The sequence below is a fragment of the Sparus aurata genome, chromosome 2, assembly GCF_900880675.1.
Source record: "Sparus aurata chromosome 2, fSpaAur1.1, whole genome shotgun sequence".
Taxonomy (NCBI): domain Eukaryota; kingdom Metazoa; phylum Chordata; class Actinopteri; order Spariformes; family Sparidae; genus Sparus; species Sparus aurata.
Genome location: NC_044188.1, coordinates 13,173,026 through 13,186,281, shown reverse-complemented (window position 1 = coordinate 13,186,281; position 13,256 = coordinate 13,173,026). Strand labels below are relative to the sequence as shown.

General features: G+C 43.2%; 1 long non-coding RNA gene across 1 annotated transcript; it reads right to left on the bottom strand.

The window, feature by feature from the left end:
- Positions 1 to 698: 698 nt before the first annotated feature.
- LOC115597130 (uncharacterized) lies at positions 699 to 4,596 on the bottom strand. The gene is made up of 3 exons (XR_003987027.1): positions 4,298 to 4,596; positions 2,403 to 3,902; positions 699 to 1,638 (listed from the first exon to the last, which is right to left on the bottom strand). It is a non-coding gene; the product is annotated as an uncharacterized LOC115597130 (long non-coding RNA).
- Between the last annotated feature and the right edge of the window lie 8,660 nt (positions 4,597 to 13,256).

The following is a 13,256-nucleotide window of genomic DNA, read 5'->3' as shown; positions in this document are numbered from 1 at the left end:
ATTAAGATAAAACATGTTAATTGGTGAGCTTTAGTTGTGTTACCCTTAGACAGAGCCAGGCTTGATATTTCCCTCTCTTTTTGGCCTTCATGCTAGGATAAGCTACTTAGCTCCTGCCATTCTTCTTCTGACTTCATATTTAGAGAAAAAACATAAGAGTGGTATCATTTTTCTGTTATCTATAATTCGTACTCGTAGTCACATTTGTAATTTCTGCCACTAGAATTACATTTTAACTCGCATTACCTTTAGTCCTTTAGTTGGCAAACTTCCTTTACCACTCTCTGACGTATCATTTGACGTTTAGGTTTGCAACCCTGCAGCAGCAGCGCCAGCAATAATGTCACAGCACACAGTTGCTTCGTCTTTTCACCAGTTAAATAGTTTTGATGTACAGTAACGCTGCAGCTATATGTCCAGTTTTCATTAGCAGTAAATAAATGCAGCTTGCAGCAGATAGTGAGTGTGGTTTGTGTAAACGCCTGGGGTACCAGGTAACACCGCTGTCACGAGCCCATTAGTTGGTGGGAAAATTGTGTCTAGCTATTATTTACCCCTAAGATGTACCGACAGATGACCAAATGAAACGCACCACCACCTTGTATAAGAATTAGTAAAATTGTGGATTGCTCGTGGTTCGAACATTGCTTTAAAGTTTTGGGATAATGCAAATACTCAACAAAATATGTAACAACTCGTTGTTTTTAGACATTTTAATGCAGAAATGTTACATGCAATATCTTTAATGGGACCCCATAAAACACCAAGCAAATCCAAAATGCAGTTTGGTTCCAAATCTGTTGTTAAAGTGTTACTGTTAATATCCTAATCGCCTCCCTCGATCCACTTTCAATTTGGAACCGCGAGTGAACTCTGATCACGATAACACTGATTGATATCCGAGATGTTTGTCACTGAGTGTGTTGCTTGACGGCTGTAATGAGATGCCATCCAATTAAGAATGTGTGTGGGACTAATCATCGCTGCACGTCTGTCCAAAACAATCTGAAACAAATCAATAAATAAGACGGAACAAATGAACTGCGAGAGAGGGAAAAGTGTCGGAGACAGACTGGAGCTGATAAAGGAGAGGAAACAAGGAAGGGGGGGATGTGAGGGGCGAGAGGAGGCCAACGCTGCGGGTCGCTCATTCAGGCTAATGCCATTAGTGTCACCGTGCAGGCGGATCATATGACACAGAGTCATTATTGCCCTTTATTTATTTACCCTGACACACGCACACACATAATTCCATCATGTCACACATCCTGTAGGGCTCCTCACACATGCCCCCTCCCCGTAGCCTTGAAGATGGCTATCCAAACACACACATGCACGTGTGCTCCCGCAAATTGCGGCTTTCCTTGAGTGTGTCACACATGAGAGCACATCTCCCAGCGCTCACATGTCTCCAGTCCTCCCCTGTCCTTGTTCCTGTCCCTTCTTCCTGTCTATGGATGGATCCAGGCCTCTGGGCCTCGCCTTCTCATGTCATCTCAGGGTACGTAAGCCTCCAGACCATATGGGCTCTGAGGGGCTTAGCGGACCTCCAGCCAGCCAACCCCCCTCAGAGGGCCTGCTGTTTGAGGTGAATTCAGGGGCATCTTGTCATCTTTTCAGCTGCTTCGGACTTCCTGTCTGGAGAATGAAACAAGAAGTCTGAGGGGTTGTTGTCATTCTGTTATCTCATTTTCTCCCTTCCCTTCCTTTTAGCCTTCCCCGCACGTCTGGTTTTATTTAAGCCCAAACGTTTTGCATAATTGTAAGCAAATATTCCAGATTCATTCCTCGCCACAGCAAAGCGTTTGCTCGTTGTGTAATTATTATTTGGTTTCTGATCTCAGCAATCCAGGATGGGCAGATGGCTCTCTAGCTTTCTCACCAATGACTCGCTGTCTCTCTCTCTCTTCTTCCTCTTCCTCTCCATCACATTTTTTTTCGTGTACACGTCCGTGTTCATGTGTGAGATTACGTGTCTTTGTGTCTGTGTTTGTGTGTGTGTGTTGTTTTAGGAATATCTACTCTGTTGACCATATGGTACAACACTGCCTGCTGGGCAAAGATAAATCCCGCATGCAAAGGCAGCGGAGGCACCAGTACACACACACACACACACACGCGCGCGTGCGCGCGTGCTCTACTCAATTAGCACAACCTCAGTATCATGTACTTGTATTGTCCATTGTAATTAGTCTGCACCTCCACGTCTGTTGTTGTATTACAGCGACAACCAACAGTCCTGTCTTGTGTTCATCTGTCAGTCTCTTTGCTCCCCTCGCCGTCTTCCCTCCTCCCCCTCCTCCTCCTCTCTGGCTGATTTGCTTTCTACCTGCCTGCCTATACTTGTCTACATCTCATGCTTGCCATCTTTCCCTCCGAATGCAACTTGCCCCCCGGCCTACCTGAGTCATCAGGCCTTTTCCTGAGCCATAACGCAGAAGTCGATTCACGCCTTCTTCCCACACGACCAGCTACCTATATGGAGGAATGTCTGTCTGCTGTGTTGGTGTCTCTCCTTTAAAGGGCCATACCGCAGGTTTGCATGCTGTAGCTCATTTACTCAGTGGCCCTGAGAGCTCTTCATGTTAAGAAAAAAGACTCAGTACAGAATCACTACGAGTAGCACAGACGGCAACGGAAACTGTTTCCATGGGGACACTAAACAGTGATGAACAAGGCTGGGACACACTTGGGCTGTGTCCGAAATCACCCACTAATTCCCTACTCCCTAGTCACTACATAGTGAATCCAACATAGTGTACTATAAAATGAGCTCATCGGCAGAAAGAGAAACGGACTTTCGGACACTACTCCGGCGCCGTTAATGACGTCACTACTGTCGCGCAGTTGAAACGTGAATTGAAAGGTGTCTCTCAGCCAAATTACGTTAAAAGACATTAAACATGTTATTTAAAATACAGTTGAAACAAGTAGGAAGACATCAAGAAACAAAACTTTAAAACAAGTTAAGAAATAGGAAAATAAGATCAAATATACCAGGTTTAAAAGAGACAGGACTACAAAATAAAAGTCACGATGCAGTTCAAAGCCTTGGAATTGCTTCAGTGAAAGGCAAAGAAAAAAGTCTTCAGCCTAGATTTAAAAGAGATGAGAGTTGGAGCGGACCTGGAGTCTTCTGGGAGTTTGTTCCCGATACGTGGCGCACAATAACTGATTGAAGAAAGGAGACATTTTCATAATACCAAAATGAGACATACATCCAAATAACTTCCTCCAAAATAAAGTGTCGGGCCCCTAAAACATGCCTCCTTTTATACAAGACAAACATTTCACTTTTTCTGGTTATGCAGGTTAACCACGCATTCTTAATATGTAAGATTACAGCTAACCACTTTGAAAACGACATGATAGTTTGGAGGTGCTGTATTTCTGCTTCACCATTTCTGGGGCAGTCATTGGTTTCCACCCCTTCAGTATGGTATGACAATAAATTAGCACGGTGGTCTTGAGACTCGCCTGATTCATGTAATGGATCACAAATCAGGTCTGCATTGATTATTGTCAGTCAAGTTACAAAATCATTATGTGGTAATGTGCTCCAGTTTAAGCAGCGGTCCCCTAGGGGTCCTTGCGGATGTTCCAGGGTGTCCCAATCAAAAAGGGGGGATAACTAATTTTTGACTATAATCCTACCCGTCAGTAACACAATGTTTGGTCATTTGGGGTCGTGGGTTTCATACACTTTCAGTTACAAAACATCTAAAAGGAAAATTCAGACCAGAAGTGTGACACCTAGGACAAAATCTTAGGGGGTCTGTTTTTACAACATGGGCTAAGGTTGCTAACAGAGTGCAATGTGGCAGTGAACATGAGCAGCTGGACGATCCGGATGTGCGGGTTCAAGAATCTCGCAATTCCTGTCGCCCCTCGACTCAGCACATCTGGAAAGACAGTCAGACAGGTTGTAAACAAACACCCAGGTTAGCCACTCTTATTTGTTGTAGAGAAAGAAAACCAGAGGGTGATATATAAAATACATTAATATAACCAAAAGTGTTTGCAGACTAAATATTTACTCTCACAGATGACACGTCTAAGGCAAGTTTTCGGTCTGCTAATTGATTTTCATCCGGAAATTAACGGAAACGCGTAATCCAGAAATTGAAAACACATCATGCGTTTTGTTAAGCAGCGAGCAAATTTGTTGTGTAAGAAGCTCAAACTTGCAGAAACGCTGCGATAATCACTCAACCGCTTCAATGTTTGCAGGTTCCTGTCTGTGTGGCGGTTTGCCTGTGTGTGTGTGTGTGTGTGTGTTTGTGTGTGTGTTTTATACCTGCGTAGACTTGCAGCTGAGCCAGACTGCACAAAAAAAAAGGGAAGGTCACTGAAATCAAAGTACTCCAAAGCTCCCACGCTTCTCCTCTAGTCAGCCTTTCTCTCCTGGATTAGACACATCACATAAAAACTAGTTACCTCGCCGGCTCTGAACACCGGGGGTAAACAATGAAACATGGTGTTTTTCTTTGGAAATGTGGGGAGAGACAGATTGTAAAACCCCTGTGGCACAAATCCTCCACCCCCAACGCGTCTTGTGCCACAATGTCTGGTAACTGTCGAGCGCGGTAGCATGGATGAGGGCACAGCTGGAGGAGGGAATGGGAAGAGACGCACAAAGAGAGGGGTGGAGAGGGAGACGGGCTGGTTAACTGGGACTGTTCTCTGACGCTTTTTGAGCCGGTCGAAAAGGGGGATACAGGCGGAGATGAAGTGAGAGGCAGACACACGCAGAGGGGAGGTTAGGGATAAAGAGACGGGCTCTGGAACAAAAGCGACAGCGTTTTATATGAAACTAAAATTTCAGAGGTAGCCTACTAGCTTAGTCGCCATGACAACAACACACTTAAACCAGCATTTAATTGGTGCTGTCTGCACTTGTCTGTTGCATCTCCATCCACTCCCTCTGTGTACAGTGTGTAATTACACTGTGATTTGTGGGTATCATGAACCAGCACAAACCCGCCCACTATATGGTATATATTATTGAGTTTAGCTTGTAATCTAATACTGTAATATGCGTCTTCTTAGGCTTGATTTTTTTTCTTTTTTTTATTTATCACAGATGATGATAGAAAATAATTAAATATTTCTTCAGGAGCTGAAGGATTTAGGAGTGCGACAGAAGGCGAGAGATTTTTTATTCTCGGTGGATGAGTCAGTTGATGATAGGTGATATATTTCAGCCGCAGTCTTCTTCTAAGTAAAGACACTCAGGTTCTGTGTAAGACTAGGGAGGGTATGTTTACCCTGACTTGTACCTGCATGTATGAGAGAATGAGTGTCTTGTGTTTACCTCACTTCATATTTAACTGCTGCTATTACTGGACATGACGCACTATCTGCCCATCTTCCAGCACATTTAGAGGTATACTGCGTAGTTTCGAAGAAGAAGTGGAGTTTTGATATTTACAATATGATGAGGAATAAAAATGAATAATCCAAACTTAGAAATATTGATTTTGTCCATAACTGAATAAACAGGAGGAATGAAAATGAGGTCGCGGAACACTGTTTGAAGCTAGACAGATGGCAGGGTCCGCCACATAAAAACAAAGTAAAACAGTATAACATTTTGTTGTCCTTTAAGTTCAGTTTATTCATCAGTTTGTTCAGTCATGAAAACAAAGACAGTTTGTTTATTTAATCTGTTCAGGCATAGCAAAACCAGTAAATGAAGATTTACTTTTCTGAATAAAAGGTCTCTCCCCAAAATGACATAGTTCACCTTTAACTGTTCTGTTCGGATGTTTGGCCCTGCAGGCACCTCTTTCTCTCTCTGCTCTCACATACATAAAACTTGCATATACTAGTGTAAAAAGCTATTAAGATCCAAGCTATCAGCAAACGTTTCAATGTAGTTTTTCAGGTTGTTACTTGCTCGTCAATTCGGCTCCAGGCTTGTGCGCAAAATGCTAAAAAGAAGAGGGTGTTTTTGGTTCGTGAGTCTCATCTTCAGCCTCTGTCCTGTCAGTGTCAGTATTTGGTGTAATCAACAGCATGCACTATCCAAATCATTTGGGAGAAGCGAGGAGGCGAATTTAAAAGCAAGACGAGGCGATGGTTCTGTGGTCGCAAAACGACAATTTACTGTTTCTCAAGGTGCAGAGCTCTGAATGTGTCTCTCAGGCTCCCCACGGGTTATTTGTCTATTTTCAGAGAACTGTAGGCGGTAAAGAGCAAGTATTCAAGCCAGGACACGATGGAGATGTAAGAATGTAACAGCTGCAGTGACAGAGAAGTACACGCATGGGGAGAGCACAATACGCAGTTTGAGTGAATTTAGAGTGTAAAGGTAGTCTCTGTGTAAAAATATACAAACAGCAAGCAATGTTGAAGGCTGTTCTTCTATCTTACAGTTAAAAAGAAGACACATCTGTAAGCCTGTGTAAGTTTGGTTTTTTAATCACCTTGATGTGTCAGTGACCTTTTTTACTCTCAGGGGATCTGCTTATAAAAATGATTTAAATTTTCACTTTGTGTCATTTGCACAGAGTTTTCGACTGGACCATTTGTGTTAATTCGTCCCAAACAGCCAGTGTATTGATGGCGTGTTAGCTGTTAGCCAAACTTACCCTAACCCAGTGCTGGAGAAAGGTTTGGCTGCCCCAAGCCTGGAGAAAAACAGTGCCAGATTTTGAGCCCAATTTTTCGTAGTAGCCTAACCATGTAATTACAACGTCACGTGGTGCACTGAGGTCAAAAAAACACTTTTCCCCATAAGCTTAAATTGTGAAAGATGCATGGGTTGCACCAATTATCATTTTGCTATTGGGTGGAAAAACGCTCTGGCTTTGTATTTCTTTAAAACAATCACAATTGAGGATACAGCAACAAAATAGTGAAAAATAGTGTCAGGCTAACTTGTTTGGATTTGTACTGCTAGCAACCTGATCGGGTTAGGGTAACTTGCCATGGTTAAGGTAGCTTGCCAGGATTAGGGTAACTTGCCAGGGTTAAGGTAGCTTGCCAGGGTTACGGTAAATTGCCAGGGTTAGGGTAACTTTTCAGCATGTAGGTTGCAAGTTCGGAGGTTGTTGTTGATGTTGACGGGGATGTAGCACGGCTGATGGCAGACTCAAAACCACAACCTATATAAGAGGCTAGTAGTAGTTAGTTAGTAGTAGCTGTTAACTAGCTTGCAGACTTGCAATAAAATTCCTGTTATTTTACTGATCTCCTTTTGTCGGTATGCTTTTGAAGCAAAGACATAAATCTCCAGGATGGATGCAAACACCCTCCCCACAGGTTACAACACCTAACAGGCACTGAGCCCTCTTGGGGCTTTAACTGACGTCAAACAGAGGTAAAATCACATTTGTTCAGGCAAGGCTGTAGAATGTGAAATAAATCTTTATGGTTTATTATATTCATTTAATTATTTTGTCCAAATGCGTAGGCCCAGGGGCAACTTTAAAATATATTCTGCATATTGGGTTTTAATGAGGTCAGAGGAAAACAGCAAAAAGAAACAGGGTTGATTTTGCAGTTAGTATCACAGTTTTACACATGCAACTCTGGGGTCTGTGGAATCCCAAACAACAGGGAAGTAAAGTCAACAAAAGACAGGAGTTAATAGAAAAATTAGGAGAAAGTAGCAACCATTTATCACAAACATACAGTAGGTGTTTTGATGTAAAAACACCCAGACTCAGCTGTGCATTCCTGTGAAGTGAATTCATTCCCCATGCCTCCTGGGGCACACACACCAACACAATTACTCACACACACATTCTCTCTCTCTCTCTCTCTCCCTCTCTCTCCCACACACACTCGCTCATACACTGCAAAGTATTGTGGCTGTGTCTGAGCCTGCAGTTGATAAGATAGTGTTGGGTTGCACAGCTTGCAGGCAGATACTATTGTGACCGTTGACAGGAAACTGAAACAGGGTGGGATGGTGCGGCTCCAGATCTACATGCCTGTTTGTGTCCGTGTGTGTGTGCGCTGCTTGTTTGAACGTTTGCCCTCTCCCCTCCTGTCAAACGCCGGCCAAACGGTTTTCCTCCAAATTCACTGTTTTGCCTTCAATGAATGCTCCTTCTCACTTGTGGACTGAGTGGCCTCTTGTGCTCCGTGTGAATGAGTGTCTCTGCCCCCAAAAAAAAGAGTGTAAAGAGAGAGGAGCCATACTGTAGGTCAGTCTGCATTCTGCCATTTGGCCACCAGACGGGACAGTGGGGCGACTGTACTAGCTGGCACTATTGTACTCTGCTGAATGAAGGCCCTGTCGCAGACCCACAGACACACTGACCCAGCTCTGTTTTCTGTCCAAGTCACTGGGTTCAAGTGCTATGTTGTGTATTATTAATGGTAAAGGCACCCGGTTTTCACATGCTTGTAAAATGGAAGAACTCGCTTGTGAAAACAAAAACTTAACACCCTCTATTATGTGGGAAATATTTCAGAAAGTGTTTCACTGTTGTTCAGTTATTGTCGAAACGGTTTCAGAGGTGTTGATACAACTTAATGTTCATTTTGGAGGCTGTTTTTCGTGGTGCTGTTGAAATGCATTATGTTATACTATAATTAGTCTCAATAATATAAATGGGTCAGCTAGGAGTAGGCCAGATTGTGAAGGTAGCTCCAATAGGGGGCAGTATAACATGACAACTGCTGCTTTTCGCTTTTGTAGCGAGCTACTGTTAGCTAATTAGCTCAAAGAGGGAGTCACCATGTAGGATGGGGCCCAGCTAAGACATGAGAGTGAACACGCCTGGACACTGAACTGGGACTGGAACTGAACCGACTGTGGTCAGTTTAACAATAGGGAACTCAGTATGGAGGTGATTTACAGTGGTATTTTGTTATTTAGATATGAATCAGTAAAGCATGACATCAATACACTTCACTCACTGGTGGAGGGATTGATAAGAACATTTATACACCACCCTTAAAGGTATACGTCCATTTAACATGAAGCTTCAGCCTGTAGCCAGTTAGCTTAGCTTAGCTTAGCACAAAGACTAGAGATGGGGAAACAGCCAGCCTGGCTCTGTCCAAAGGTATAAAAATTCACATACCAGCACCTCGAAAGCTGTGCATACCCTGTTCGATTTTAGAAATGTTGTTTGTTAATTCCAACTCATACTGTATGGGTAAATCGTTTGTGATGTAAAGCCAAAGCTCACAATTACTGTACTCACACTGTACGGTCCGATCGTCAAGCTACGACCTGTGAGCTCACACTGTACATGTATAAACGCCCCGTCGCCCCTTGCGGACCATCCTGGCTATTGACAATTGACAATTACAAAAATGATTGTTTCCCATTTGTTCTAGTGCATTGGGATGCAGCAGTGTTGAATACTGCAGAGAAGGAACATCAGAATCTGTCATTATGTTGTCCTTCTTATAGGGGGCATGCAGTCAGAAAAAGCAAATGTTGTATGTTGCTCAAGAGGGGCTGGACAAATTGTTTTGCATCGCTACAGGAGGTTTCTCAGAAAACCGCTTGTATAGTAAGCCTACATGATGTCAGTGTGTTAGAAGGACTGAGGGAAAAGCTGTGGGAAATATCCGCACAGGATAAAAGATCAGGTGTTGCTCCAAATGTCCCATTGAATAGCCCCTGAATTTATTGCAAAACATCAGACCGCATTTATTACGACTCCCAGTTATACAGAGAAAATGAGTCTCACCTATGACTCACTAACCAAATTCAGACAAACCAAGTGGGAGACATCATATCTGGTGTGTGTGTCGAACAACTGTAAGCTTCCAAGGCTTTCTCTTCAAGTGCAAACCTGAAAACACTGAGCACTGACTATACTAAATCCATTCCTACCTGCATTCCAGGCAATATGCAGCCCTTCGACCTGTTTTACATGCGGCTTTCTAATTCAGTTTCAGGTGTGAAGGGGTGACGCGGTGAAGTGCTCCATTAGTCTGTGGGGGTCACTGTCAAACAGCTCGTCTGGGAGAGGAGGCTCTCTTCCACCGTGTGCCGTCCTCGCAGAGAGGCAGATAAAGGAGAGGTTAGCCGAGTGTGGAGAGATGAGTCACAGTGTGTAGGTGCAGGAAAAATAGATTGGAGTTCTCTGGACCCTCAGGCTTTTTATTGTATCTAGTATTACGAAAGAGTGAAAGACAGATACAAAAATAAAGATGAGAAAGACTGTTGCTCAGAGCAACGCTGCAGCTCAAAGCCACATCTATCTATCTATCTATCTATCTATCTATCTATCTATCTATCTATCTGTCTATCTATCTATCTATCTATCTATCTATCTAGACGACATAGTTGTTTATTGCTTCCCTCCGTCTGTCTCCCTCCTGCTGTGAGGGGGTGTAAAGTGTCAGTCAGCAGAGCTTTTACATTGCGCCGAGATGAAGAGCAGGCATCTGCATTATGGCAGCGCTCATGATATGACTGACGTGAAATACATCTTGATGTCAGTTATATAAATAAATCGAGGTTATGTTGCTGCCAGACAAATAATGGTTGTATCAAAGGGCCACTCAACCAAGTTTACACGTCAAAGTCCATCTGCAAGACGCGAGTACTACACAGGGGGTTCTGCTGAGGCTGGAAGACCGACTGTGCTGACATCACCGAGGAATACATATCTCTAGGCTTGGAGGTTTTTCTGTGTTTGTTTGGTCCAACCTTATTCCCAGAATTCCAACGTTTTTTCTCTGAATTCTGTCTTTTTTCAGAGAATTTGTACTTTAATATCAAAATTCTGAGAATAAAGTCCAATTTAGATTAAATCAAAGACTTGAATTAAAGACTTCAAACTCTCAAAATCTTAATTTTTTGCCTCAGAATTCGGATTCTGATTTAAACCAGAAAGTCGTAATTTTGAGAAAAAACTGTTACGCAATTGAGCTGTATTAGTGACTAAGAAATCAGGATGTTTTGGCTTTTGCTGCATCAATAATAAAAAAAAAAAATCATTTAAATGAGCTTTAACAATTTAGTGTTGCACTTCTGTAAATCTCAGTCTGGGATCTACTGAATTTTACTACACAATAACATCTTTCATTGCCTGTTAAATGCTGAAATCTTTCAAATGTCATGCCCCCAGTTAATAACACTGGTTTTCTGTCAAATATTCTAAGTCTCAAGTCTCATTGGAGATAACCCTGATGACATCTCTCTGATTACTTTCTCAGGCTTGACAAACTCCTCCAGAGCCACAGAGGACATCATGCAGCTGTTTTCACAAGCCCAGTACTGGTAGAAAAAAAACTGCTCTTTTGCTTTACAGCAACACATATCAGGGAGGGTTTTGTATTCCTACCTTTTGTTTGGAAACGAATAGTAGAAGAGTCAAGTTAGCATGTAAGGTGATAGTGACCTTGGCAGAACAAACCAAGAGGAAAACACTATTATAAGGAAATAATGCAAGGGAAATTGCAAGCATCTGTGCTCGTAGCGTGTCCTGTTTACAAAGAGATTACTTGATGCAGTGCAAAAAACCCTATAGCAAAATCACCTCTTGTTTGCTATAGTTTAGTCTTGCATAGCCTGAGGGTGAACCAGTTCTGGCTTGTTTGTATTTCCTAAACCAATTGCAGTTGTCTTGGGTGCCGCAAAGCCTAGGGTGCAGCGATGGTGCCCTTGCAAAAGAGTCTCAGGGAAAACTTATGAGAAACCCAGACAAAAAGGTAGCAACTGCTAGCTTGCCCACATTCATTCTGTTAGCGACCAGGTTAGGGTATCTAGCGACTGGGATTCTGAAAATGGTAACACGCAGATGAAAGAAGACGAGGAGAACGGCTAACAAAATAGTCGGCCAGTGTGGCGAGCTTACAGTCCACATCCGGTGAGTCAGAATATCTATAATTCATAATTTTTTCAATTCCACCATTTTCATTTTTATGCACAAATTTGCCATGTACATTTTATGGACTATACAATGGAACATACAATATATATGTACGGTGAAAAGGTCGATGACTTCAAACACATCTTTCTGGTCCACACAAAAACTGTCATTGTGATTTCTGCCTCTCATGGACTCAAAACACTGTTGATAGCGCCCTTTAAAATGTCTATTTTATAACATGTGTGAAAGTAAATTTAAAGCCATTTTCAGGGGCTCATATTCACATATAGAGCAAATTCCTCTTTCTCTGAGAGGCAAAAAGGGAGTGTTTGAGAGTCCTCCGAGGGCAGAAATATCTCACAGCTTTGCCAGTGTGACACTGAATCCACCAATGATGGTGCAAAAAATGGCCGGAAAAACCCAATTGTGTTTATTTTGTAGGAAATAGCGAATGAGCGAACAAGGGAGGGATTTCAGGCAAAGCTCCACTTTGACCGTGAAGCTGCAAAAACCAAAAATCGCTTCCTTTGGTCTACCGCTTTAATGGCTAAGACATGAGCTCACTTCTTTCACGGATGAGCTCATGCTGCAGTGTCTTTGCTCATTCATGGCCAAGATTGCTTCTTTACCTGAACCTCACTGTGCTGACTTCGAATTTCAACCAATCGCCCTCACTGATATCCCTCGATCGCGTTAGTCACGCTGCGGCACAGGGCGCAAGCTCGCCAGTGATGTCAGTCTGTATACCCCGATGATATCACTGTGTTTGTTGGGGGGGCAAGCCGTCTTCAATCATTTATTGTTCATGTGTTCAGCACCCTGCAGACTTTGATTATGTGACAATGACTTCATACCACTGCCTCGGTCTCAGAGCGTGCTGCTGGGTCAATACATCCCGCGGGGTATTTCCAGAAAATCACGTTTGGAGAAGGATAGAGCACATTTCTGCCACGCCGCTTTCATAATGTGTCACAAGTGCTGGGAAGCGTCGACGCAGTGGTGAGTGTCATGTCTCTCCTCCAGCTGTTGTACCGAGTGCTTTTTTCTTTCCTGTAACAAGGTCTATGTGACAAAACATGTGTGTGCTTTTGCAACTTTGACCCATGAAAACGTAGACCCCTCATAAAAATGATGGAGTTTTATAATGACATCAACTTCAGTGTAAAGAAAGAGAGAAAGCTTCCAGGTCTGAGGAATACAAGCCAGCCGAGTGGAGCACGACGTGAACAGATGAGGGAGAAAAAGGGATGCTGCCAGATTTGTCAGCGTCAGACGTGGCATGTTAGGCAGAACTGTCATTCAGCGGTATTCCGGGCCGCTCAGGAACACTGGATCCACGGCAAGCCGAGGGAGTGTGGGAGGGAAGGCTGACAAGGAACGGAGAGGAGGGATCTATTCAGAGAGCCTCAAAGTGTTGCGGCTGAGTGACAGGACAGTGAGGTATGTGAGATGGCTGTATATTTA